Raw genomic sequence first — 26,626 nt, 5'->3', positions numbered from 1 at the left:
TAGTTCCCAAAGGCTGTATCAGGTGCTGCCTTCCCTTCCCATGCAACCAGGGTCAGTCAGTATCTGCTGAACCAATACTGTTAAGGAGTAGATCCATGAAAGCGGAGAGTGGGAAGGGAAGCTGGACCACCAGGGGCCATTCTTCCTGCTTATAGTTCACCAGGCAGATTCTACCTGAGGGACTCAGGAGCGAGAAAGAGCAGACGCAGCAGATGCTACTGGATTTGAGAAGACGCTGTGTCTGAGTCCACGACTTGTGCAGTTTGTGTCTATTTTTGATGCTACAGTGCTTCCTGTTTCCTTCGCTGTGTCTGAGTCCACGACTTACTTTCTTGTCTTTCAGGAAATTAACCCCTTTCAATTTAGGGGGAAAAAGTATTCCCACCTGGGGGCAAATCATGCATTTACTTTTAGAGCTTGTTCCATCTTTTGGGAGGGACTTATTTCAAAGGCTCACTCTCTGCTGCCCTTGATTTACCAAGGACTTGCCACAGCATGCTCCAAGGAGCCCTAATCCTGGCGTGTTGTAAACAGCTCTGCATCCCACCATCTGCCTGGTACCTGATGGGATCTTGCAGGGGTGCTGACCATCCCCCTTCTGAGCTCTTGCTCTGGATGTGTGTCTCTCACAGTTTACAAACCACCAGGAGAGGCTCGCCTATCTCCTTTCTCTGGGTGCACAACCCAGTCTGCACAAAGCAATGAACTTCCTGAAAACACCACCTTCAGGAGGCCTCTGCCTTAAACAGAACCTGTGCCTGTCTCCTCATCATCTGCCTGATCACTCTAATCTCTTCTGCTCCAATTTCAAGGCTCTTCTACAATCGTACTCTCGAACCTCATCACCCGAACACAACCTGTTAATGTGGGCTATCAAGGTGATTATGCATGATCTTTATTCTGCCCCCATCACTTGCTCATGCTGGTTCCGAAATCTATTGACATGGTGCTCTGTTGTTTGCTCTTCTGGCTCTCCCAGGAAAGCAGAGGTCACCGATCAGGGTGACCAACATGCCAACAGAGGCCCAGGAGACAATCGACTGATGCAACCCCAGAGAAAGAGAGGCAGGGGGGAGGGGGGCATTTTGTGGAGGAGGCTGCAGCTACCCTCCCAGAGGGATGCAGCAGAGTTATCAGTCAAGGGCCGTAGGCACAGTGCCTAGAGCCCCCCCCAAATGTTTACATTTTAATTTTTTTTTGAAATCAGAAAAAAGATAATAATGAATGTAACAATAAATCCAGCCTGGATTTTATTTGTGGTTTGTAGAAGCAAAATATAATTAAAAAAATTTTTTGTTGTTGTTTTGATGGACAAAGGAGCCCACGAAGACAAAAGTGCGTAAGGAACAGGACAGTCATGATTCGGCCCTGGGTACGGTTTACACTTTGTTTTTTAAAAAAGAAATGGATATCCAGATATTTGTAGGGGACCTCTTGATTTTAAATATTAGGAACTCGCTTTAAAATTAAACAAAACATACACGTTGTGGCCCAACAAAACACGTGGAGCTTAGCCTGCACCCTCTCGAAGGCCTGGGCTATCACCGTGTCCCCGGAATGCCCGTGGTTTGACACGATCCGAGCACCCGGCTCAGGATGTCAGAAGGGGCAGCAGAAAGCCTTCGGGGCAGGACAAGGGTCTGACGGTTAAATCTCTGCCCGGTCCGGTCTTCGAAACTCGGTCGCCACCCCGGCCCAGGCGCTCCCTGGCTGCCCCACCGGCAGGCGCGGGCTTTGCTCATTCACGGGTTTTCCCGCTCCTGCCGACTTCCAGGGCGGCGCGGGGGAAAGGGGGGGGGGTGGGCTCCTCCAGCTCACCGGTCACGCGGGGGCGCGGGGCAGAGGCGGCAGCCCAGGGCATCTGCTGCCCAGGAGCCGAGGCCAACCCGCTCGGCCCCACCCCTCGGAACAAGGCCCGCCCGCCGGCCGCAGCCCGGCTCCTGTTCTAGGCCTGCTTCTCGCGGGGCCTGCTCCTGGGAGGCGAAGCGCCACACTGAGGACGCGGAGGTGGTTTCAGACCGCAGCGCCCGGAGCTCCTCCTCCCGCGCTACCCAGGGAGGCGGGCTGTGCTCTTTTCAAGGTCCCGCCAAAGGGCCCCGCCATCGCGGAGGGAGACCTTCACAGCCTTCCCTCCTACACTAGGCCGGGAACCGCCAGACCGGAAGCTGCGGGGTCTCGGTGCCCCGGCTCGTTCTCGCCTAGCAGCAAGCCGCGGGTGCGCATGCTCCGCGAAGGCCCGCACAGAGCCCGGGTGAACCCTGATAGAGCCATCACGAGGCGGGGTAAGCGGAGCTCCAGTGGCGCAATCGGTTAGCGCGCGGTACTTATACAGCAGTACATGCAGAGCAATGCCGAGGTTGTGAGTTCGAGCCTCACCTGGAGCACGACTCTTTTGGATACCCGCACCCCCCTTTTACCCCCTTGCTCAAGGGAACGAGTCAGTCTCTCTTTAGTCTCCTCAGTTCCTGTCTCTCACTTCTCTGCTTGCACGTCTTGCTTCTCTGCAGGCAGGAAGCTGCTCTCTTCGGCGCCTCACTCGCTTTCCAAGCTACTTGTTGCCCCCGCGCACCGCACCATCCGGCCGCCCGAACCCGGACGTTTACCTGCTGCTCCCTCTTCCTAGGCATTTCCTTTAACGCACCCAGTCCCGGGTACCGGTACCGGGGATGCGGACGGGAAGTGCCGGGGCGCTGCACCGGTGATGGGGCCCTACCTGGGCCTCGTCATCGAAAATTCCAGGCGCCCTGTCTACGGGGCGTGCCCGCGTTCCCGGCGCCGGTTCCCTGCTGCTGCCCCTCACCCAGGGCCGGGAGCGGCGTGGTGCGCGCTGGCTGTCGGGGCCCGAGCGGGGCGACCACTCCCGCGAGCTGGGGCCCGAGGCCCAGAGCAGGGCCTCAAGTGCAGCAGTCGCTCTCCTCTTTAACTATGGGTTGGCCAAAAAGTTCGGTCGGTTCCTTCCGCGACGTTACCAAAAACCCGAACGAACTTTTTGGCCAACCCAAATGCTAATAACTGGTCGTTGCCGCCTCCCCCCGATCTGCAGAACCCCTAGACCGCGGGCCCTTCTCCCTTACCCAGGCCTCCAGGCCTCCCTGGGCGGATTTACAGAGTTTGGGAAAAGTGCCTGGGCGTTTCCCTCCCCCCGTCTGTGCCCCTGCTCCCCGGTGTCAGTCAGCAGTGGTGGAATTCGCTGGCAGACGGGAGAACAGACGTTTTCTAGGGATATCCTTTCCTGCCTGCCGTACACCCCAGGTTCAGAAGTCCCCCCCGGGGAGCAGGAAATCTGCCAGCTGGGTTTTGAAATGTTCCAGCACGCGAGCATTCTGAGGCACGGGGGCCGCTTTGTCAGGGGGTGGACGGGTGCCCCACATCCTCAGGAGGTGGGGCGAAGTAGGGAGCAAGCTTAGTTGGGATGAGAGGGCTCCCAGACGCGTTCTCCCAAAAGAGTGGTTTCAGCTGTTTTTATGGGCGTGCTAGGAATTAACTCCTGGGATGGAAATACGACCAGGAGCGGTGAGAAGCAAGACCTAGAAAGCTCAGAGGAAGTGGGTGGAAGGTGGAGCTCTTGTCGGTCTCCTCGGCTGCTAATCCCAGCCCCAGATTCCGAAAGGGGCGCCCCATGCCTCCTGAAATGTGAGAAAATCCTTCCGCCTCACCCAGCCTGGCTGCCAGGTCCTCTGAACCAGATCTTTTCGCGCACAGGCTCATCCTCAGCAGGCGGTGGGTGCTCCCCTTTAGAAATCTAGCCAGCCTGGAAGCAAACATCTGTCCCCCAATCCCCCAAAAAACAGTTTGCTTAATTTAAAAAAAAAAAAAAAAAAAAAACAGGTTTAGGGGGCTTCCGTGGTGGCGCAGTGGTTGAGAGTCTGCCTGCCAATGCCGGGGACACGGGTTCGAGCCCTGGTCTGGGAAGGTCCCACATGCCGCGGTGCACCTAGGCCCGTGAGCCGCAACTACTGAGCCTGCGCGTCTGGAGCCTGTGCTCCGCAACAAGAGAGGCCGCGATAGTGAGAGGCCCACGCACCGCAATGAAGAGCGGCCCCCGCTTGCCGCAACTAGAGAAAGCCCTCGCACAGAAACGAAGACCCAACACAGCCAAAAATAAATAAATAATAAACAAATTAATTTAAAAAAAACAAAAAAAAAACAGGTTTAGCGAGATATAATTCATATACTCTACAATTCACCCATTTAAAATGTACAATTCAGCGGATTTTAGTACATTCACAGATATGTGCAACCATCACCACAGTCAATTTTAGAACATTTTCATCAACTCAATAGGAAATCCTGTATCCTTTAGCTATCACCCCACCCAACCCCTAAATAACCACTAATCTACTTTCTGTCTCTACATTTACCTATTCTGGACTTTCATATGAATGGAATCGTATAATATGTGGTCTTTTGTGACTGGCTTCTTTCAGTTACCCTAATGTTTTCAAGAGTCATCCACATCCTACCTTGTATCGGTGCTTCATTTCTTTTTTTATGGCTGAATAATATTCCATTGTATGGATTCTTCCCAATTTTGAACAATGGGGAAAAGGTTGGCATTTTAAAAACATTTGCTGAAAACTGCTTTTTAAAAGGGAATTAATTTTAAAATGTACAAAGCATAAAAACAGTCACACTTGCCAAGTGTATGTTTTTAACCTTCAGAGGTTATCACTGCAAGAACTGGTAAGATACTTCCAAGAGCTCAGCCAAGAGCTGAGCACGGAGCAGTTTCCTCACGTGGACAGAAATGCATGAATGAAAGATCATTCTGCCCAACTCCCTATCCATGTTGGAATCCCTTCTGCAAAACCCTAGCTCCTATTTGAAAAGTTCTAGCATCAAAATGTCATTTCTTCACAAGGTGATGCATTCCACTTTCTGTCAACTCTCATGGTTAGAACATTCTTCCTCTGAAATATTGTTTCTGTCCCTATAGGTTATTGCTGGAATGGTGGTGGTTTGGGGAACTCTTTTTTGGTGAGATGGTGAAGTGGGAAGGTAAGAAGCTAAATTATCAATAGTTGCCCTTGCTCTATTTAATCTGGAAATCACCAGATAGATTATTAGTGGATTATAAACAAACAAATAGACCACTGGCAGATTTGTAGATCAATGTCTTAATGTGAGGTTGATGGGATTTTTAAAGGTTGTGATGGGTGATAAAGATCAAGTCAGAAAATTATGGGAACATGCTATAAAAACCATAAAGTACTCCATATACAGATGTAAGGAGGTGGCATTCCTGTCACCACAAAACTAGTGGATTAGGCCTATATGCAATGTATGGTGGCTTCAAGGAGGAAGACGGGTAAATATGAGGTGGATGAACCCAGAAGGTAGGTTGAAGTTATAGCTAAACAGCTGTAGACGTCTAGCAGGAGACAAGCCTAACCTACCCGTTGAAATCCGTTGAACTCTATTAAACTATACACACAGGTTGACATTAGCTTTGTAGATGGCTTTGGATGGGCTTATTAAAACTGTGTGTGATACAAAGCTGGAAGGGAGTGCAAATTCAGTAGAATTTGGAGGAAGAGTTGAGCCAATGCAGGGACAAATGTTTCTGACAAATGACAAGATGCAATTTGATAGAGATAACTGTAAACCTGTGTTCAGTTCTGAGTTCAGTGTGGGGCGTGCCTGGCTTGACAGCTGTTTGCATATAAAGGATCTGGGCATTTCGGATATGCACAACCTCAGTTGTCCTGGCCGTGTGATTCAACTGTTAAGAATGTCAGCCAATTATTAATGCATTACTGTATAATGCATTACATGGTGTGGTGTCAGAGATCACAAAACAACAGTCTGTGGAACAAATCTAGCCTCCAGACAGGTTTTGTTTGGCTTTCTAGCACTGACTTGCAAGTATTTAAAATTTTTTCAATCATTTGCCTGCATATTGGGAGGTTTGCCTAGATTTCAAGTTTCTAATGAAAAATTAGAAGACTTGGCCATCTTGGGCCCTTATTCCCACATGGCAACATTGGCTGCCCCCTTTGGATGGGCAGGTGATCTTTCGTTTGCTGTGGTCCTACCACTCTCCATTAATCCTTGCAGAGGTGGGTACCAGCTGCTTGCTTTGCTGTTTTCTTAACCCCTGACTCATTTCTCTCATTTGTGACCTACGTTGACTGTGTGGATCAAGGTAGGGAATACTCATGTTGAAGTCAGCCTGAGGGCTGTGATCTGTGTGAACACAGCCCATTTAAAATTCAACAAAACAAAACCCCAGTTCTTTGTTATGGAAAATTTCAAACATACCCAAAGTAGAGAAAATAGTATATTTAACCACCCTGTATCCATCCATCACTACTTTCAAGAATTGTCAACGTTATTTCATCTATCTCGTTCCCACAACATTCTCCCCTACCCTAGCACTGTCACCAGAATATTTTAAAGGAAACCCCAGCTATGGTTTAATTTAACTTGTAAATACCTCAGTATGTATACCCAACAGGTAACCACTTTTAAAAAGAGCATAACCATCGTACCATTAGTACACCTAACAAGAGTAATAATAGAAACTCTGCATCATCTAACACCTCGTCTGTGTTCAAATGTCCACACTTACTCTGAAAGATATTTTTATGGTTGGTTGGTTTGAATCCAGATCCAAACAAGGTCCATACATTCGATCAATATTTCTTTTAAATTTCTTACCAATTACCCACTCCCTTTTTTGATATTTATTGATCTATAGAATTTCCCACAGAATTCGGCTAATTCCATCCTCAAGGAATCCTTTCATAAGTTCTTCAGTCCCCCCTGACAGTTAGATCTAGAAGGTTGGTAGTATTAAGATTCAATTTTTTTCTTTTTGCAAAAATCGATTGTAGGTGGTATTATATACTATTGTTATCACAAGAGAGAAAGTACATAATGTCTGGTTGTTCCACTTTTACTGAGGTTAATTTTATCGGTGATTTCAGATGTGGTCAGCCTGGTCCATCCATTATAAAATGCCACATCAGCCTCTAACCTAATGGTTTTAGCATCTGTTGATGTTCCTTGTCTAGATTTATTATTGTATTAAGGATTACTCAACAATGGTTTTCTAATTCAATTATTCCTTCTGTATTTATAACTGTCATTCTTTAAAACCCCCTTTTTCCATCGACTGTTTGGTTTTCCTAAAGCACAATTCACTAGAAAAGAGCAGGTAATATTCCTGGACTCTTTTCCTTTTTCTACTAGTCTTTAGAATAATGAACTGATGCTCTAACAACTCCCAAAGGTGACCAGTTAGTTTTTGTTTATTTATAGCTTTTTTAAAAAAGTATTTGACATACAATGAACTGCCTGAATGATGCTGAGTAGCTTTTCTAGTGCTGTTAGATATTCAGATATCTTCTTTGGTGAATTGTCCATTCAAATCTTTTGTCTGTTTTTTATTGGGTTGTTTGTCTTTTCGTTACTGAGTTATAAGAGTTTTTGTCTATTCTAGATATAATTCCTTTGTTGGATATATGTTTTGTAAATAATTTCTCCCAGTTTGTGGTTTGAATTTTCATTTTCTTAATGGTGTCTGTTGAAAAGCAAACTTTTAAATTTTGATAAAGTTCAATTTATACAATTTTTTTCCATTATGGATGGTACTTTTGGTGTTATATCTAAGACATTTTTGCCTAACCCAAATTCACCAAGATTTTATTCTATGTTTTAGCTCTTACATTTAGGAGTTAACTTTTGTATATGATGTGAGTTAGAGGTCTAAATTTTTCTTTTTTTGTATATGGATATCCAATTCTGGCACTATTTTTTTTTTTTTTTTTTGGCACTATTTGTTGAAAAGCTTATCCTTTCCTGATTGAATTGCCTTGACACATTGTCAAAAATGAATTGACCTTAGCTGTGTTGGTCTTTTGTTGGACTCTCATTCTATTCTATTGAGCTATATGTCAGTGTGGTGTTATGTGTGGATTACTATAATCATATAATTTATATGAATCATGATTCAGTTATATGATTATAGTCATCCACACATAACGCTATATATATATATATATGTATATATATAAATAAACTTTGGGGTCAGTTTGCCAATTTCTATGAAAATATCCTGGGATTTTTACAAGAATTCTGTTGAATGTATTGATCAATTTGAGGAGAATTGCCTCCTTAACAATATTGACTCTTCTGATTCTATAAGCAAGTTATACATGTCTCCACTTATTTAGGGCTTTAATTTCTTTAAGCAATGTTTTGTTGTTTTCAGTATTGAAATGCTGTATTATTTCTTCCTTAAATATTTGGCAGGATTCACTGGTGAAGCACTGCGGGCCTGCAGTTTTCTTTGTAGGACGTTTTCTCTTTAAAACCCTACAAATTCAATTTCTTTAATAGATTTGGGGGCTGTGCAGGTTACATATTTATTCTTGAGTGACCTTTGGTATTTTGTGTCTTTCAAGAAATTTGTGTATTTCATTAAAGTTGTTGAATTTATTGGCATAAAGTTATTCATAATGTTCCCTTCTTGTCTTTAGGATCTGTAGTGCTGTCCCTTCTAATTTCTGATATTGGTAATTTATGGTTTCCCTGCCTCCCCATCAGTCTCAGAAGATGTTTTCCACTTTTATTTATCTTTTCAAATATCCAGTTTTGGGTTTCATTGGTTTTTCTTTATTGTCTTCCTGCTTTTCATCTGATTCTGATGCACTGGAAGAGAATGTATACTGTGCTGTTGCTGGGCAGTGTGTTCTGTCAATGTCAATTATGTCAAGTTGGTTTATAGGGCTCTTCAAGCCTTCTATACCTTTGATTTTTCTGCCTGCTTGTTCTGTCTGTCACTGAGAGAAGGGCATGAAAATAACCAACTGCAATGATAGGTTTTTCTATCTTTTAGTTCTATCTTTTCCTCCTTCATGTTGCTGGAAGCTCTGTTATTGGCTGTATACATGTTTAGGACTGTTATGTTCTCTTTTTAAAAAAATTTTTATTTATTTATTTATTTATTTATTTATTTATGGCTGTGTTGGGTCTTCGTTGCTGCGGGTGGGCTTCCTCTAGTTGCGGCGAGCAGGGGCTACTCTTCGTTGCGGTGCGTGGGCTTCTCATTGCAGTGGCTTCTTTTGTTGCAGAGCACGAGCTCTAGGTGTGTGGGCTTCAGTAGTTGTGGCACACGGGCTTAGTTGCTCTGCGGCATGTGGGATCTTCCCAGACCAGGGCTCTAACCTGTGTCCTCTGCATTGGCAGGTGGATTCTTAACCACTGAGCCACCAGGGAAGTCCAGGACTGTTATGTTCTCTTGATTCACTGACCCTGTTACCATTGTTGGTGCTTGATTTGTCCCATGTTTGGCCAGGGGAAGTCCCATTAAGTTGGCTCCTGGGTATTTTTGACGTAATCTTAAATCTGAAATATGATATGCTCCTGGCATGACAGGATATTTCAAAATGTATTTTGTACTTGTCTTCCTTTAATCCCAGAGTTGGCCGTTTCTCCCAGCTGGTTCTTTTTGGTGGGAAATGTTATTTAGGAGACCACAATCTGTGTGCTAGAGTTCCTTACTGCTACTCTATGGTTGTCATATTTTCAAGCCTTTTCAGTGGACTGAACTAGGAAATGCATATTTTTTTTAAAAAGAGAAAACATAAAGAGAAAAAATAAAGCCTGAGTTTATAGTGATATTTCCAATTCAAGTGTAAGATTACAGAATTTATAACCTTCAATTTTATATTTGGATTTCTTTTCTCTTGCTCTAAAAATATTAGTTCTTTACAACTCTTACATAATTACTTAATTATTTATTTGCTTTATCCTACTATATACATAATAGTTTAAAAATCATATTATCAATATTATTTCTAATAAGATTATTGATTACAGTTTAAGATTTCTTTGTGATTTCTTTTGTCCTTAGTTTATATTCAAAATGCAGTATTTGAAGTATTGTGTTTTAAAGTCAAAGTAATTTTTCTGTGTGTGGCTGTGCTATCAACTTGATACACAGTGAATGCCATTTGGTTAAGCTTGTTTTACATTTTTAGGAATTCCTTTTTGATTTATTTATCTAAAATATTTACATGCTTCCCAAGTCAAAACTATAAAACAAGGTTTATTCCTAGAAGTCCAGCTTCTATACTTGTCCCCTAATCCTATTTCCTCTTTCTCTACATAGGTAATGATTTAAAAATTACTTTCTTGACTTATCTTTCCATTGTTTTGTCTTAAAAAAATATAAGCAAAGATACACTTATGTTTGTATTCCACTTCCTCTCCTTCATTTTCAAAAGCTCTTCTATTCCTTGCTGATTTAACTAACAGAATATTCTGATTATTTCAATGTTGTAGATAGGACTCTTCCTCACTCCTTATCCCAGCTGCATGGTATTCTGTTCTTGTGGATGTGCCACTGTTTATTCAGCCAGTCCTCTGCTGATGAACAGTTGGATTGTTTTCAGTCTTCTGGTTTTGTAGATGGTGCTGCAATGAAGAGATTTATTTGGTCACACTGTTTTGAATATTTTGCTATTATATCTTTGAGATAGATTCTATATGTGGGATTACTGGTCTGACGGATGGATAGCTATAAAATTTAAATATATATAATTATATATAATTTTGTATATAGTAATTTATATTATATATAAAATGTAATGTTATATATAACATATACATCAAATATATAATATATAATTATATATCCAAAATTTTCCAGATGTGCAAAACCATCTTTAAAGAGGGTTTCTGATGTGATGGTCCATGAGTGTGAGGCCTCTAGAATTCACATCACAGGAGCAATGGTTGAAGGGCCTCGGCTGACTGATGCTAGGTGGGGCGTGTCCATGTCTTCCAGTTCCAGGGAGGCACCACTGAATAGCTTTCCCCAGTGGATATTTAAGGAAGGGGCACTTACTGGAGGCTCTGACATAAGGCATGGCTGGCCGAGGAGCTCGGCTCACAGGGGTGCCCTGATGAGAACCCAGGCTTAGAAAAGGCCCACGAGATTCCACACTCAGCCCTTCCTGGTGCTTCTGGCCCTTGGTCTCTGTCCTGCCGCCTTCAGCTTAACCCATTTCTGTTTTATCTTTTAGTATTGTAATGTTTGAAGTCATAATAAAAAATCTTGTTTTTATTTAACTGATTATTATTTTATTATCTGCATATGTCCTAATTATTCTTATCTTTAAAAATATTTTGTTCTGTCTTAACCATTACATTCTTTTATTTTATTTATTTTAATTAATTAATTAATTTTTGGCTGCATTGGGTCTTTGTTGCTGTGTGCAGGCTTTTCTCTAGTTGCGGCGAGCGGGGGCTCCTCTTCATTGCTGTGTGCAGCTTCTCATTGCAGTGGCTTCTCTTGGTGCGGAGCACAGGCTCTAGGCATGTGGGCTTCAGTAGTTGTGGCTGGTGGCTCCTAGAGAGCAGGCTCAGTAGTTGTGGCTTGCAGGCTCCAGAGCGCAAGCTCAGCAGTTGTGGCACATGGGCTTAGTTGCTCTGCGGCATGTGGCATCTTCCTGGACCAGGGCTTGAACCCGTGTCCCTTGCATTGGCAGGCAGATTCTTAACCACTGCGCCACCAGGGAAGCCCCTTAACTGTTACATTCTTTTAAATACTCTGGTTAATGAGTTGATTCCTTCTCTTTAAAACTTTCATTACACCCTTCCCTCCATACCTAGTCTTTTCATTCATTTCCTCTTAGCCTTCTTTCCCTTTTTTCTTCTAAATTTATTTTTATCTTCTCCTATCTATTTTTTTCTTCTTTTTAACATAAAGTGTAAAACTGAATTCTCTTTAAGTGTTTCTATGCTCCTTGCTGTCTGGTGGGCCCCTTGGGAGCAGAGGCAGGGAGCTGGGGTTGAGTTCATGCTGTGGGGGGAGTCTGGTGGGGTGAGGATCAATCCCCTCTTCTGTTGGTCTCCTGCCTTTCCCCACAGAGTCCTTGACAACCCCTGACCTTAATGATCCAGATGCCCCTCTTACTTCCCATAACACTAAGCCATCCGTGATGACTACAGTTGAAACTCCAAGGAATATGGATCCCAGAGAAGAGCGGGCTGAAGAGGGTTATATGACTGGCTTTCAGATATTCATGAAAGGAGTAGACATATTCAGTCTTGACCTAGAGGGAAGAACATGAACTTAGAACTACAGCCCATGGCGACTTCCCTGGTGGCCCAGTGGTTAAGACTCCACGCTCCCTATGCAGGGGGCCTAGGTTCCATCCCTGGTCAGGGAACTAGATCCTGCATGCCGCAACGAAGACCTGGGGCAGCCAAATTAATAAATAAGTAAATATTAAAAAACAAACCCAAAAAACCCCCAAAAACTATAGCCCATGGGTGATGATGACAGGGAAGCAAATTCACTTTTAAAATGATTAGCAGTGTTGAGAAATGGGATGGGTTGACTGGTGAAGGAGTGTGTTTCCCAACTTTAAAAGTGATTGAGCCGAAGCTGTAATGTAATAGAAGAGAATCTTGCATTGGTTGGGGGGTTGGTGAGGCTTCTAAGCTCTCTTTTAACTCTACGATTCTTAGTTCTGTTTTCAGAAAAGAGACATTGTACAGTAGATTTTGTTATTATCTTCCCAGCTCCTATTTCCCCTTTCAGAGATGGGCATGTGACTCAAAACCTACCAGAGTCCTTCCATGGGATGTTTCTATCTTGAGCTATCTGGGAAGTCTTTTTTTCTTTCTGTTTAGAAACATAAAGAATATAAATCCAGAGCTTCCTGCAGCTCCCAGATATCTTTCTAGTTGAGCTATTTGGCCTGGGAGAACGAAGCCTACATTTAATGTGAAGCAGGGAGATAAAGAGGTCGGCAAGTGTTTGAGTCTCTGATTCTGAAAGTCTAGTTTCATCAGTTCTCTTTCTGTGGTTTGAATGTTCAAGCTAAAAAAGTGCCCCTTTGGGGCTTCCCTGGTGGCGCAGTGGTTAAGAATCCGCCTGCCAATGCAGGGGACACGGGTTCAAGCTGGGTTCAAGCCCTGGTACGGGAAGATCCCACATGCTGTGGAGCAACTAAGCCCATTCGCCACAACTACTGAGCCTGCGCTCTAGAGCCCATTCGCCACAACTACTGAGCCCGCGAGCCACAACTACTGAGCCTGCAAGCCACAACTACTGAAGCCCGTGCGCCTAGAGCCTGTGCTCCGCAACAAGAGAAGCCACCACAATGAGAAGCCAGTGCGCCGCAACAAAGAGCAGCCCCCCCTAGCCGCAACTCCCGTGCACAGCAACGAAGACCCAATGCAGCCAAAAATAAATAAATAAAATGAATAAATTTATATATATAAAAAAGTGCCCCTTTGCATTTGGCCAGTTAAGGATTTCTCACTTGTAACCAAAAGGGGTCTTGACTTGTGCAACTGTTATTGTACAAAATATCATTTTACATTGATGACTGATTTTTCAAATTTCTTAATGAGAATGCCTTTAAGAAGGAAAAGGCAGTATCCAATCATTTAACCTATTAAACTGGCCTGGGGATAAAGTTAATAGATACTTCCCCATGCCTTTGTACAAAGCCCAGCCCTCTCCATCAGCACACTTGCCATCTCCACTTGAGTGACTCATCCAAAGCACAACACTTGATTTTTTTTCCCCTCCCAAACCTGCTTCTCCCCTCGTCTTTCCCATCCCACAAATGGTCCTTTCGTCCATTCACCTGGATTCTAAGTGAAAAGCTTAGGTGGCAGCTTTCATGGTCCCCTTTTGCTCCCCGCTAGATCTAATCCATCATCAAGTCCCGAGTCTCCCTCCAGTATGTATCCTGGACCCTGCCCTTCTCTCCATCCACAGTTTCTGTCATCTCCTGCTTGGACTCTGCAGGAGCCTCTGAACCGACTCCCTGTCCCCACTTCTCATCCCTCTCTTGTCTCTTCTTCACACAGAAGCCCAAATGGGCCTTTAATAACACAAATCAGATTCTGTCATTTCCTTGCTTAAAACCACTGACAGCTTTCCATTGCATACAGAATAAAATGCACAGGCCTGCAGTGGTCCAGAAGACCCTAGGTGTCTTCACCAGCCCCTGCCCGCTTCTCCAACCTCAGCTCCTGTCACTCTACCCCTGCTTACTATGCTCCAGCCACCCTAGTCTTTGTATTCCTTGTTTCTGCCTCAGGCCCTTTGTAACAGCCATTCCTTCTCCTGGAACATCTTTGCCCGAATCTTAGGGGGCTGGCTCCTTAATTTTCAGGGCTCAGTCAGATATCACCTCCTCAGGGGTGCCTTTGGATATAGTATAGTAGTATTTACTACTATCAAAAATTACTGGTTAGATAGCCTCATACACCAGAGGGCAGACAGCAGAAGCAAGAAGAACTACAATCCTGCAGCCTGTGGAACAAAAACCACATTCACAGAAAGATAGACAAGATGAAAAGGCAGAGGGCTATGTACCAGATGGAGGAACAAGATAAAACCCCAGAAAAACAACGAAATGAAGTGGAGATAGGCAACCTTCCAGAAAAAGAATTCAGACTAATGATAGTCAGGATGATCCAGGACCTTGGAAAAAGAATGGAGGCAAAGATCGAGAAGATGCAGGAAATGTTTAACAAAGACCTAGAAGAATTAAAGAACAAACAAACAGAGATGAACAATACAATAACTGAAATGATAACTACACTAGAAAGAATCAATAGCAGAATAACTGAGGCAGAAGAACGGATAAGTGACCTGGAAGACAGAGTGGTGGAATTCACTGCTGCGGAACAGAATAAAGAAAAAAGAATGAAAAGAAATGAAGACAGCCTAAGAGACCTCTGGGACAACATTAAACACAACAACATTTGCATCATAGGGGTCCCAGAAGGAGAAGAGAGAGAGAAAGGACCCGAGAAAATATTTGAAGAGATTATAGTTGAAAACTTCCCTAACATGGGAAAGGAAATAGCCACCCAAGTCCAGGAAGTGCAGAGAGTCCCATACAGGATAAACCCAAGGAGAAACACGCCGAGACACGTAGTAATCAAAGTGGCAAAAATTAAAGACAAAGAAAAATTATTGAAAGCAGCAAGGGAAAAATGACAAATAACATACAAGGGAACTCCCATAAGGTTAACAGCTGATTTCTCAGAAAAAGCTCTACAAGCCAGAAGGGAGTGGCATGATATACTTAAAGTGATGAAACGGGAGAACCTACAACCAAGATTACTCTACCTGGCAAGGATCTCATTCAGATTCGATGGAGAAATCAAAAGCTTTACAGACAAGCAAAAGCTAAGAGAATTCAGCACCACCAAACCAGCTCTACAACAAATGGTAAAGGAACTTCTCTAAGTGGGAAACACAAGAGAAGAAAAGGACCTACAAAAACAAACCGAAAACAATTAAGAAAATGGTCATAGGAACATACATATTGATAATTACCTTAAACGTGAATGGATTAAATGCTCCAACCAAAAGACACAGGCTTGCTGAATGGATACAAAAACAAGACCCATCTATATGCTGTCTACAAGAGACCCACTTCAGACCTAGGGACACATATAGACTGAAAGTGAGGGGATGGAAAAAGATATTCCATGCAAATGGAAATCAAAAGAAAGCAGGAGTAGCAATACTCATATCAGATAAAATAGACTTTAAAATAAAGAATGTTACAAGAGACAAGGAAGGACACTACATAATGATCAAGGGATCAATCCAAGAAGAAGATATAACGATTATAAATATATATGCACCCAACATAGGAGCACCTCAATACATAAGGCAGCTGCTAACAGCTATAAAAGAGGAAATTGACAGTAACACAATAATAGTGGGGGACTTAAACACCTCACTTACACCAATGGGCAGATCATCCAAAATGAAAATAAATAGGGAAACAGAAGCTTTAAATGACACAATAGACCAGGTAGATTTAATTGATATTTATAGGACATTCCATCCAAAAACAGCAGATTACACTTTCTTCTCAAGTGTGCATGGAACATCCTCCAGGATAGATCACATCTTGGGTCACAAATCAAGCCACAGTAAATTTAAGAAAATTGAAATCATATCAAGCATCTTTTCTGACCACAACGCTATGAGATTAGAAATGAATTACAGGGAAAAAATGTAAAAAACACAAACACATGGAGGCTAAACAATATGTTACTAAATAACCAAGAGATCACTGAAGAAATCAAAGAGGAAATCAAAAAATACCTGGAGACAAATGAGAATGAAAACACGACGATCCAAAACCTATGGGATGCAGCAAAAGCAGTTCTAAGAGGGAAGTTTATAGCTATACAAGCCTACCTCAAGAAACAAGAAAAATCTCAAATAAACAATCTAACCTTACACCTAAAGGAACTAGAGAAAGAAGAACAAACAAAACCCGAAGTTTGCAGAAGGAAAGAAATCATAAAGATCAGAGCAGAAATAAATGAAATAGAAACAAAGAAAACAATAGCAAAGATCAATAAAACTAAAAGCTGGTTCTTTGAGAAGATAAACAAAATTGATACACCATTAGCCAGAGTTATCAAGAAAAAGAGGGAGAGGACTCAAATCAACAAAATTAGAAATGAAACAGGAGAAGTTACAACAGACACCGCAGAAATACAAAGCATCCTAAGAGACTACTACAAGCAACTCTATGCCAATAAAATGGACGACCTGGAAGAAATGGACAAATTCTTAGAAAGGTATAATCTTCCAAGACTGAACAAGGAAGAAATAGAAAATATGAACAGACCAATCACAAGTAATGAAATTGAAACTGTGATTAAAAATCTTCCAACAAAAGTCCAGGACCAGCTGGCTTCACAGGTGAATTCTATCAAACATTTAGAGAAGAGATACCACCCATCCTTCTCAAACTCTTCCAAAAAATTGCAGAGGAAGGAATATTCCCAAACTCATTCCATGAGGCCACCATCACCCTGATACCAAAACCAGACAAAGATACTACAAAAAAAGAAAATTACAGACCAATATCACTGATGAATGTAGATGCAAAAATCCTCAACAAAGTACTAGCAAACAGAATCCAACAGCACATTTAAAGGATCTTACACCATGATCAAGTGGGATTTATCCCAGGGATGCCAGGATTCTTCAATATATGTAAATCAATCAATGTGATACACCATATTAACAAATTGAAGAAGAAAAACCATATGATCATCTCAATAGATGCAGAAAAAGCTTTTGACAAAATTCAACACCCATTTATGATAAAAACTCCTCAGAAAGTGGGCATAGAGGGAACCTACCTCAACATAATAAAGGCCATATACGACAAGCTCAGAGCAAACATCATTCTCAATGGTGAAAAACTGAAAGCATTTCCTCTAAGATCAGGAACAAGACAAGGATGTCCACTCTCACCACTATCATTCAACATAGTTTTGGAAGTCCTAGCCACGGCAATCAGAGAAGAAAAAGAAGTAAAAGGAATACAAATTGGAAAAGAAGAAGTAAAACTGTCACTGTTTGCAGATGACATGATACTATACATAGAGAATCCTAAAGATGCCACCAGAAAACTACTAGAGCTAATCAATGAATTTTGTAAAGTTGCAGGATACAAAATTAATGCACAGAAATCTCTTGAATTCCTATACACTAATGATGAAAAATCTTAAAGAGAAGTTAAGGAAACACTCCCATTTACCATTGCAAAAAGAAGAATAAAATACCTAGGAATAAACCTAGCTAGGGAGACAAAAGACCTGTATGCAGAAAACTATAAGACACTGATGAAAGAAATTAAAGATGATAGAAACAGATGGAGAGATATACCATGTTCTTGGAATAGAAGAATCAATATTGTGAAAATGACTATACTACCCAAAGCAATCTACAGATTCAATGCAATTCCTATCAAATTACCAATGGCATTTTTTATGGAACTAGAACAAAAAAATCTTAAAATTTATATGGAGACACAAAAGACCCCAAATAGCCAAAGCAGTCTTGAGGGAAAAAAACGGAGCTGGAAGAGTCAGACTCCCTGACTTCAGACTATACTACAAAGCTACAGTAATCAAGACAATATGGTAGTGGCACAAAAACAGAAACATAGATAAATGGAACAAGATAGAAAGCCCAGAGATAAACCCACACACCTATGGTCAACTAATCTATGACAAAGGAGGCAAGGATATACAACGGAGAAAAGACAGTCTCTTCAATAAGTGGTGCTGGGAAAACTGGACAGCTACATGTAAAAGAATGAAATTAGAAAACTCCCTAACGCCATACACAAAAATAAACTCAAAATGGATTAAAGACCTAAATGTAAGACTGGACACTGTAAAACTCTTAGAGGAAAACATAGGAAGAACACTGACATAAATCACAGCAAGATCTTTTTTGATCCACCTCCTAGAGTAAAGGAAATAAAAACAAAAATAAACAAATGGGACCTAATGAAACTTCAAAGCTTTTGCACAGCAAAGGAAACCATCAACAAGACGAAAAGACAACCCTCAGAATGGGAGAAAATATTTGCAAACGAATCAACAGACAAAGGATTAATCTCCAAAATATATAAATAGCTCATGCAGCTCAATATTAAAAAACAAACAACCCAACCCAAAGATGGGCAGAAGACCTAAATAGACATTTCTCCAAAGAAGACATACAGATGGCCAAGAAGCACATGAAAAGCTGCTCAACATCACTAATTATTAGAGAAATGCAAATCAAAACTACAATGAGGTATCACCTCACACCAGTTAGAATGGGCATCATCAGAAAATCTACAAACAACAAATGCTGGAGAGGGTGTGGAGAAAGGGGAACCCTCTTGCACTGTTGGTGGGCATGTAAATTGATACAGCCACTATGGAGAACAGTATGGAGGTTCCTTAAAAAACTAAAAATAGAATTACCATATGATCCAGCAATCCCACTACTGGGCATATACCCAGAGAAAACCATAATTCAAAAAGACACATGCACCCCAATGTTCATTGCAGCACTATTTACAATAGCCAGGTCATGGAAGCAACCTAAATGCCCATCGACAGACGAATGGATAAAGAAGATGTGGTACGTACATACAATGGAATATTACTCAGCCATAAAAAGGAACGAAACTGGGTCATTTGTAGAGACGTGGATGGATCTAGAGACTGTCATACAGAGTGAAGTATGTCAGAAAGAGAAAAACAAATATTGTATATTAACGCATATATGTGGAACCTAGAAAAATGGCACAGATGAACCGGTTTGCAGGGCAGAAATTGAGACACAGAAGTAGAGAACAAACGTATGGACACCAAGGGGGGAAAGCGGTGGGGGGGTGGTGTGGTGTGATGAATTGGGCGATTGGGATTGACATGTATACACTGATGTGTATAAAACTGATGACTAGTAAGGACCTGCTGTATAAAAAAATAAATAAAATTGAATTCAAAAATTAAAAAAAAATTACTGTGTTTATATAAGTGACAGTTGCTTATCTCCCATCATTAGAATATTAATTCCTCCTGTGCTGAGCTAATAGGCACTCAACAAATAATGAATGAATGAGTGGAAGATAATAGAGGAGCAACACATTGGTGCAAACGCTAAAGCTGAGTGGAGAACGTGGGCCTCGTTGCTGCTGGTTTACTTTGCAGATTCAGGTCTGGAGCCTGGTTTTTACAAAGTTCTCTGGAGTCTTTCCAAGGTGTGTGCCGTGCCTCAGGTGGCTTCCCATCTAGTTGAAGAGTAGTGTTCCCACCAGAAGCTGAAGAGAAAGCACAGAGACTAGGGGCAGTGACTTGGTGTTTATAATAATCACCTGGGGAATGTTACAACGCAGATTCCTGGGCTACAGCCCGCAATTCTGTGAAGCCCTAGAACCGGACTGTGTGGAAAGATAAGGACTAGGTGACCAATGCATCCAAGCTGGCCTGGGACACCCCAGTTTTAGCACCAAAGTTCTCTTACTTCCTGAAAATCCCTCAGTCCCTGGCAAACAAGGTGGGTTGGTCACCCTCAACTGAAGGTGTTCAGAGAGGCAAATAGCAGTCAGTGGAATAGCTTGGAATGGCTTCTTGGAGGAGCTGAGATAGAAACATTTCCCATCATAGACTTTGGGTGTTGGCTATCCCCTTGGCCCTGCCTTTGGGTAAGTCTAGGTTTCCCAGGCACTGAGCCCAGACAGAAGGGAAAGGAAACCATTATTTCTTGAGCACTTGCAATGAGCCAGTGCTTGCTGTAGGACCTTTATTACCTAATCTATTCCTCAGCAGCCTTTTTATTGCTCCCATTTTAGAGGCAGGGCACTGAGGCTCATGAGGTTATGTAATTGCCTGAGCTCAGACATACACCAACCAGAGGAGATGGGAGTGATCCACTCCACCTGACACAGAAGCCCAGGCCCTTTCTTTGTGTTTTGCTATGTGTGTGGGGCCGTGTGTGTCAGAGATGTGGCTGGGACCTCAGCTTGACAGTCATCCATCAGCCCTCAGGATGGGGCTCTCCTGGGATCTAGGGAAGACCCCCAGTGACTAGACAGTGAAATAGTTAAGGAAGAGGCATCCAGAAGGGGTCGTCTGTCTTTGGGCAGGCTCTGGCCTAGCTGCGCAGATGGCCCTGTACACCAGGTGGCGCTGTGGCTCTGCCGTAGGGGGGCTCCCCCTAGGAGTGGAGCACAAGCAGGGCCAGCCACAAGACCAGCCACAGGACCAGCCACAGGTCCAGCCACAAGACCAGCCACAGGACCAGCCACAGGTCCAGCCACTGAGCCTTGTTTTATCTGCAGCCTGCAGGGCAACCTGGGGCCTGTCCAGAGCTTTCTGCCTGTCCCAGACTCTGGCAGGCCAAGAAGAGAGAGGGGAGAGAGGGGCAGGAGGTCTGGAGAGGAGGAGGCTTGGGCCGATGCAGAGTCCTGGCAGTGAGGGTGACAGTTGAGTGCCGCTGTCAGGAGGAGGGGCAGGGACTTCTGTCCCGGGACTAATGGGACACTGGCACAAATCATCTCCCAGTGTGCACGAGACACATAGGGAAAAGTGGACTTGCTCCCTCATGGTGGGTGTGGGGTTTGGGGCTTGGGCAGAGAAGAGGTGCTTTTCCTATCCTATAGACTGTTTTGTCCAGTGAAGGTCTGGGCTCGTGGGGAGGGATGGCCTCCAGTCATCTTCCTGTCAGCCCCGTGTTGTAGCCAGGGCACAGAAAAGGTCCCCATCCGCCCTCTGGCTGCACCTGCCATTTGGGAAAATGACTCCTAGGATGCTGGCCCTTGGGAGCTGGATCTCTTATCACCTGTTTCCTATATAAGGACTCATCCAGGGCTCTACCCCGGGGCTCAGGCCTTTTCGAGATTGTCGTCAAAAAACATCACCGTGACAAACTTTTTTTTTTTTTTTTTTTTCGTGACAAACTTTTAACTCTCTCTTTTTTTAAATAAATTTATTTATTTATTGGCTGAGTTGGGTCTTTGTTGCTGCACGCGGGCTTTCTCCAGTTGTGGCTCTTTGTTGTGGTGCGCAGGCATCTCATTGCAGTGGCTTCTCTTGTTGTGGAGCATGGGCTCTAGGTGCGCAGGCTTCAGTAGTTGTGGCACGCAGGCTCAGTAGTTGTGGCTCGCGGGCTCTAGAGCGCAGGCTCAGCAGTTGTGGCGCACAGGCTTAGTTGCTCTGCAGCATGTGGGATCTTCCCGGACCAGGGATCGAACCCGTGTCCCCTGCATTGGCAGGCGGATTCTTAACCACTGTGCCACCAGAGAAGCCCCTTAACTCTTCTTTAACGCACACACCAGTGCCAGAAAGCCATGATTTGCTATGTATCAGCTTAACAGTGGGCTTGGCCTGCAGGGTTGATGTCAGAACCTAAAATAATGTCCGCCCTCAATGGCTACAGCTTTCCTCCTGCTCCTTAATGCTTCCCCGAGTGGGTGGCCTGTCAGGCCCTCCTCAGCCCCTCAGCATGCCTGAGTCAAGCAAAGCCCATCTGAGAGCAGATTGTGAGGGTGGGGAAGGAGAGGGAGGGAGGGTGCAGGGGGGCTTTGGGAAAGAGAGGTGCTCGGAGTGGGACAGGGGAGCAGAAAGCAGAGGGTGAGGCTGCTAGCGACAAACTTAGTCACTTTCACAGTTCTGCCTTTCCGTGCTGTCTGGGCTGAGGGCTGGGACAGAAGTGCCCTTAGGAATTTTTTTTTTTTTTTTGGCCATGCTGCACAACTTGTGGGATTTTAGTTCCCTGACCAGGGATTGAACCCAGGCCCCGACAGTGAAAGCAGAGAGTCCTAACCACTGGACCGCCAGGGAATTCCCAGGATTTTTTTTTAATATTAAATTTTCATTCATCAACTGTTCACATAGACTCAATTAAAATATTTTGTCTGATTTATCTTTAAAATGCCATCTGTTTCTTTTTTAGTCAGTAGGTAATACACTCAAAGTTTCAAAATTCAAAGAGTTCAAAATAAGTAAACTTTTCCTTTAATATATAAAAGCACAACCTAATGTTCCCAACAAAAAACAGCAAGGACATTAAGAGACGTAGGTGGAAGAAATATGTTAAGGGTATAGAAAACTTCCTCTGAGGCCTTTTTAAAAAATTTTATTTACTTATTTATTTATTTATGGCTGTGTTGGGTCTTCGTTTCTGTGCGAGAGCTTTCTCTAGTTGCGGTGAGTGGGGGCCACTCTTCATCGCGATGCGCGGGCCTCTCACTATCACGGCCCCTCTTGTTGCGGATCACAGGCTCCAGACACGCAGGCTCAGCAATTGTGGCCCACGGGCCTAGTTGCTCCGCGGCATGTGGGATCTTCCCGGACCAGGGCTCGAACCCGTGTCCCCTGCATTGGCAGGCAGATTCTCAACCACTGTGCCACCAGGGAAGCCCGGCAGGTGGATTCTTAACCACTGCGCCACCAGGGAAGCCCCTCTGAGGCCTTTTATTTTGAGATGTTTTTGATGTACAGAAGTTCCAACGTTTTAAGCCATGTCTTTCCCTGTACGATCTCTTCTTTGCCCGGAAAGTCATTGCCTATCCTGAGATCAGTTCAATAGTCTTTTTCTTCAATTGTGTTTTCATGGCTTCATAATTTGCCCTCTAAGCCACCTCAGAGAAGTTTCTGTTAGTGCTGTGGTTTTGAGTTGGAGCCAGGGGCTGGTGTGGCTACCTGAGGGTGGTGCCTTTGAAGGCCATTTGGGCTCAGACTCCAGCCCTGGCTCTGAACCGTACACCCTCTCCCCACATGACAGTTATTCACAGCAGGACAAGGCTGAGAGGGGCTAGTGTCCTTCTTGCTGGAAAAGAGGGCCTGGGGAAACTGACCCTGCCGTGGGGACCTGGGACGTGGTAGGGCCAACTCTGTTCACAGTCTGGGTGCCTTTGTCAGCTGGTCTGAGATACAAGTGTCCCAGGGCCTAGGGAGGCCAAGTGTGGGTGATTCTGGTGGACAGCCTGTGACTTGGGGAGTCCTGCCCACCAGCCACAGGGCAGAGCTGGGATCCAGATCCTAGAGACTGGGGAACCAGGGAGGCCATAAGACTGAGAACTCTGAAGAGGACCATGCAGGTGGGATGGGCCCTCTGAGATATGGAGGAGCCCAATTAGTCAGGACAGGCGTTGGTCCCAGCAGCCAGCCTGCTCTGTGGCATTTCAGAAGATGGTACCAGAGCAGCTGAAATGATCTGTGTGCTAATGTGTGTGTGAATCTTTAGAAAACATATCACTGTGGACATATATCAGACCCTGAGCTACTACAGGGTCATTATTACTGCCTGGTGCCTTAGTCCCAGCAGCAAGATGTAGATGCCCCCCTTCCCTCACACCATCTCCCTGGATGTTGGGGGTGACCCTATCAACCTTGTTCCTAAGGGGGCCCCTCTCGTTTCCCAGGACACCCTAGTCTGACCACGGAGTTGGGGACTCAGTTCTTGGCCAGGAGGCTTGAGATTAAATGTTGCCTTCAAGCCATCCTCAGTCATGTGATGTCAGAGAACATTCTGCTCTTTCTTGAGTATCAGTTTACTCATCCATAAAATGGGACGAATGATATTGCTCCAACCAGCAAACCAGATGACCAAATGGAGGAATAGGTGAGACACTGTTCTGGAAAAAGGAAAACGAATCATTCGAGGGCAGGATTCTGAGGTGGTCCACCCTGGGCCAGTGGAACGTGGTTCCCCAGCTGGGCTGTCTCTCCCCAGGGCTCCAGTAGGTGGCAGCATCGCCCTCTGCATGGGCTGCTCTCCACCCCCGCCCCTCCTCCCAGACACCTTGGACCTCACTCAATTCACACCCCACATTCCCACCTCCCGGGGGAAGGAGGAGGGATCGGAAAGGCCTCTGAGACAGCGGCCAGGGCTAGGAGCCCAAATGCCTGGACGGGAAGGGCCTGGAAAGAGAATTAAAACCTTGTTCTTTCCCTCAATAAAGCACAGATAGGGCAGGGGGAAGGGACCCGTTGTGTGTGAGCCCAAGAAGGTTGATGTGAGCACTTGGGCGGGAGGGATGCCTCTGCCAGGACCTGTCCCACACCACCTGGAGGAGGCCAGGACTTGTCCTCTGCCAGGATCGTTGTCTTTAGTTGGACAGGCCAGCTGGCACTTCACTGGGGGCAGGGGAGGGTCGTCTATTTTTGTGTGTGCAGTAGGGTTGAAAATTTCACTCACACTTCATCTGTGCAAAATAAAAAGTAATTTCTTTATTATGTAACTAATCTGGCCTTTCCCCCAACCCCTATCTGATGAGTAGTGAGAAAAACAATGAAATGTTCAACTTGATTTAAACGTCAGGGGACCCAACAGTTTAGCCTGTCCTGTTAAGTGATGTTTGTTCCTCTTCGAGAAAAGTGTTCAGTTTTCAGATTGCCTTCCTAAGCTCCTCCCACGAAGATGAGGTCGAGGTGTGTGGATGGACAAGGGCAGCTTATGTGACATCTGGTAGGAGCGAGGTGTTGGAATCCTGTGGTGTGGCGTCCTCTGGTTTCCCGGCAAGGTCCCTTCTGCCTGCTGGCCACGGATTGTACTTGAAGCTGAGTTTGTAACTCGTGGTCTGGTCCCTCCTGGTCTGGCCAGAGCCCCTGTGGTGCCCCCAGCTGCCCAGCCCACTGGATTCTCCTGGCTAAACTCCCACAGGGCCTCCCACTGACCCAGCAGTGCCCCCTCCCTTCCTGTGGCATCTCCTTGTTGTGCAGCCGTGACCCTGGCCACACTGCGGGCTCAGAGCTTGGTAGCCAGCCGTGTGGGAACTGCAGTTGGCCTGTGAAGCTGAACTCCCGAGCCTCCTCTGCCTTACCCGGAGCCTTGGCGTCAGAGGCAGAGGCCAGGTGGGTTCAGAGCAGCCTGGGAGACTGGGACAGGGGCCCCACCAGGGTTCCCTTTCTGGAGCAAAGCAGATGGGACTTCCTCTTCTTGCCTGGGCATCCATTACATAAAATGCCATGATCACACCCAAGGAGAGAGATGAAGGCATCCAGAAAATATGCTCTCAAGAGAATAGCCTGGTTTAGAAGACTTTTGACCTACTGCATAATCATATTTTGCATGTCAGATGCCAAACATTACAGCATTTTTCTTTTGTGCTTTCTATGTCAAACCTCCATCCTAGTCTCTCCCCAGGCAGAGATGGATGCCTCGGGCCAAGGAAGATGAAGGTCATGTATTCATAAAGGCAAGAAAGGAAAGCACATTCATAAATTTTCAAATATCCTTTTATGCTTGAATGTTACCAGCATTGGATAATGGAAGCAAAGGAAACATAACACGTAAAATGTGAAGACTTTCTTCACGAGGATAATTCACTATCTTGGTCGTGTTAGACTCTGCCCTTTTGGGCAGGATACACAGTGAGTCAGAAGTAGATGCCACTCAGCATAAAAAAGGTACATACTGTGAAAAGATGGCCCAGCCAAGCGGGAATACTTCCTGAGCTCCCTGGGGCCAAGGCAAGACCAAGGCAGGCATAGGATGAAAGGAAGGCTGTGATTGGTGGGCTTCTCTCCAGGCTCCTTGTTTGCCCTTTCCTATTGGAAGAAAGAAGATGCAGGCGATTCAAGCTAACTCGGAGCCTGGGAAAGGGGGTGTAATTTACTGCCCCCAACTCAGTGCTGTGGGCAGGCAGGCCACGGTGCGAGTCTTCATCTCTCAACACAGCTCACTCACGAAGGGGGTCTCATCGGGCAGGGCTGACAGCCCACACTCACAGGTCCTCACTGGCATGTGTCTGGAAACGTGCTCAGCCGTTCACATTCACATGTGTTTCCACGTGAATACCTGTAGAACTCTTGGGGGTAGTGCCTGACATAGTGAGCACGAAATAAATGCCAGCCGTTATTATCACTGGACGCACAGAAAGGTCTCGGACACCTAAGCAAATATAGAGAGACACAGATGTGTACATATTCATACTCAAAGACATACAGACACCCTTAAACCTTTATGTAGAAACAGTTGAATCTATATTTGTCGATGTGGATATACAGTCATGCATGGTAATTATAACCTACTGGAAATTTCCTACACAGTAGGCATTGTTCTAACGCTATACAAGAGGATTACAACAACTTCATGAAGTAGGTATTGTTATTTATCCCAATTAACAGATGGGTGAATTGAGTTACATAGAGGTGACAGCTCAAGGTCACAAAGCTAATAATTGGTAAACTTGGGATTCAAGCCCAGTCATTCTGGCCTCAGAGGCTACATAGGTAACCACCAGCTATTCTGTTGTTTTTCTCACAGACACCCCAGGCCCATCACGGACTTTCCTACAGATGTGAAGAAACCTCCTAC

General features: G+C 44.6%; 1 long non-coding RNA gene across 9 annotated transcripts in view; it reads left to right on the top strand.

Annotated features, from left to right (window-relative positions):
• Positions 1-311: 311 nt before the first annotated feature.
• The window catches only part of LOC309644262, a 198,106-nt gene continuing 171,791 nt past the window's right edge, over positions 312-26,626 (top strand). For 8 of the 9 annotated variants that reach the window (XR_014254311.1, XR_014254312.1, XR_014254313.1 and 5 more), the window contains exons 1-2: positions 312-2,282; positions 4,937-4,998. This is a non-coding gene — a long non-coding RNA (uncharacterized lncRNA). The remainder of the gene's footprint in view (positions 2,283-4,936; positions 4,999-26,626) is intronic. The other variant, XR_014254319.1, reaches the window with a different exon arrangement.

Source organism: Balaenoptera physalus (genome assembly GCF_965194825.1).
Source record: "Balaenoptera physalus genome assembly, chromosome: 15".
Classification (NCBI taxonomy): Eukaryota; Metazoa; Chordata; class Mammalia; order Artiodactyla; family Balaenopteridae; genus Balaenoptera; species Balaenoptera physalus.
The sequence above is the reverse complement of the archived record's forward strand: the minus strand, read 5'-3'. Positions and strand labels throughout refer to the sequence as shown.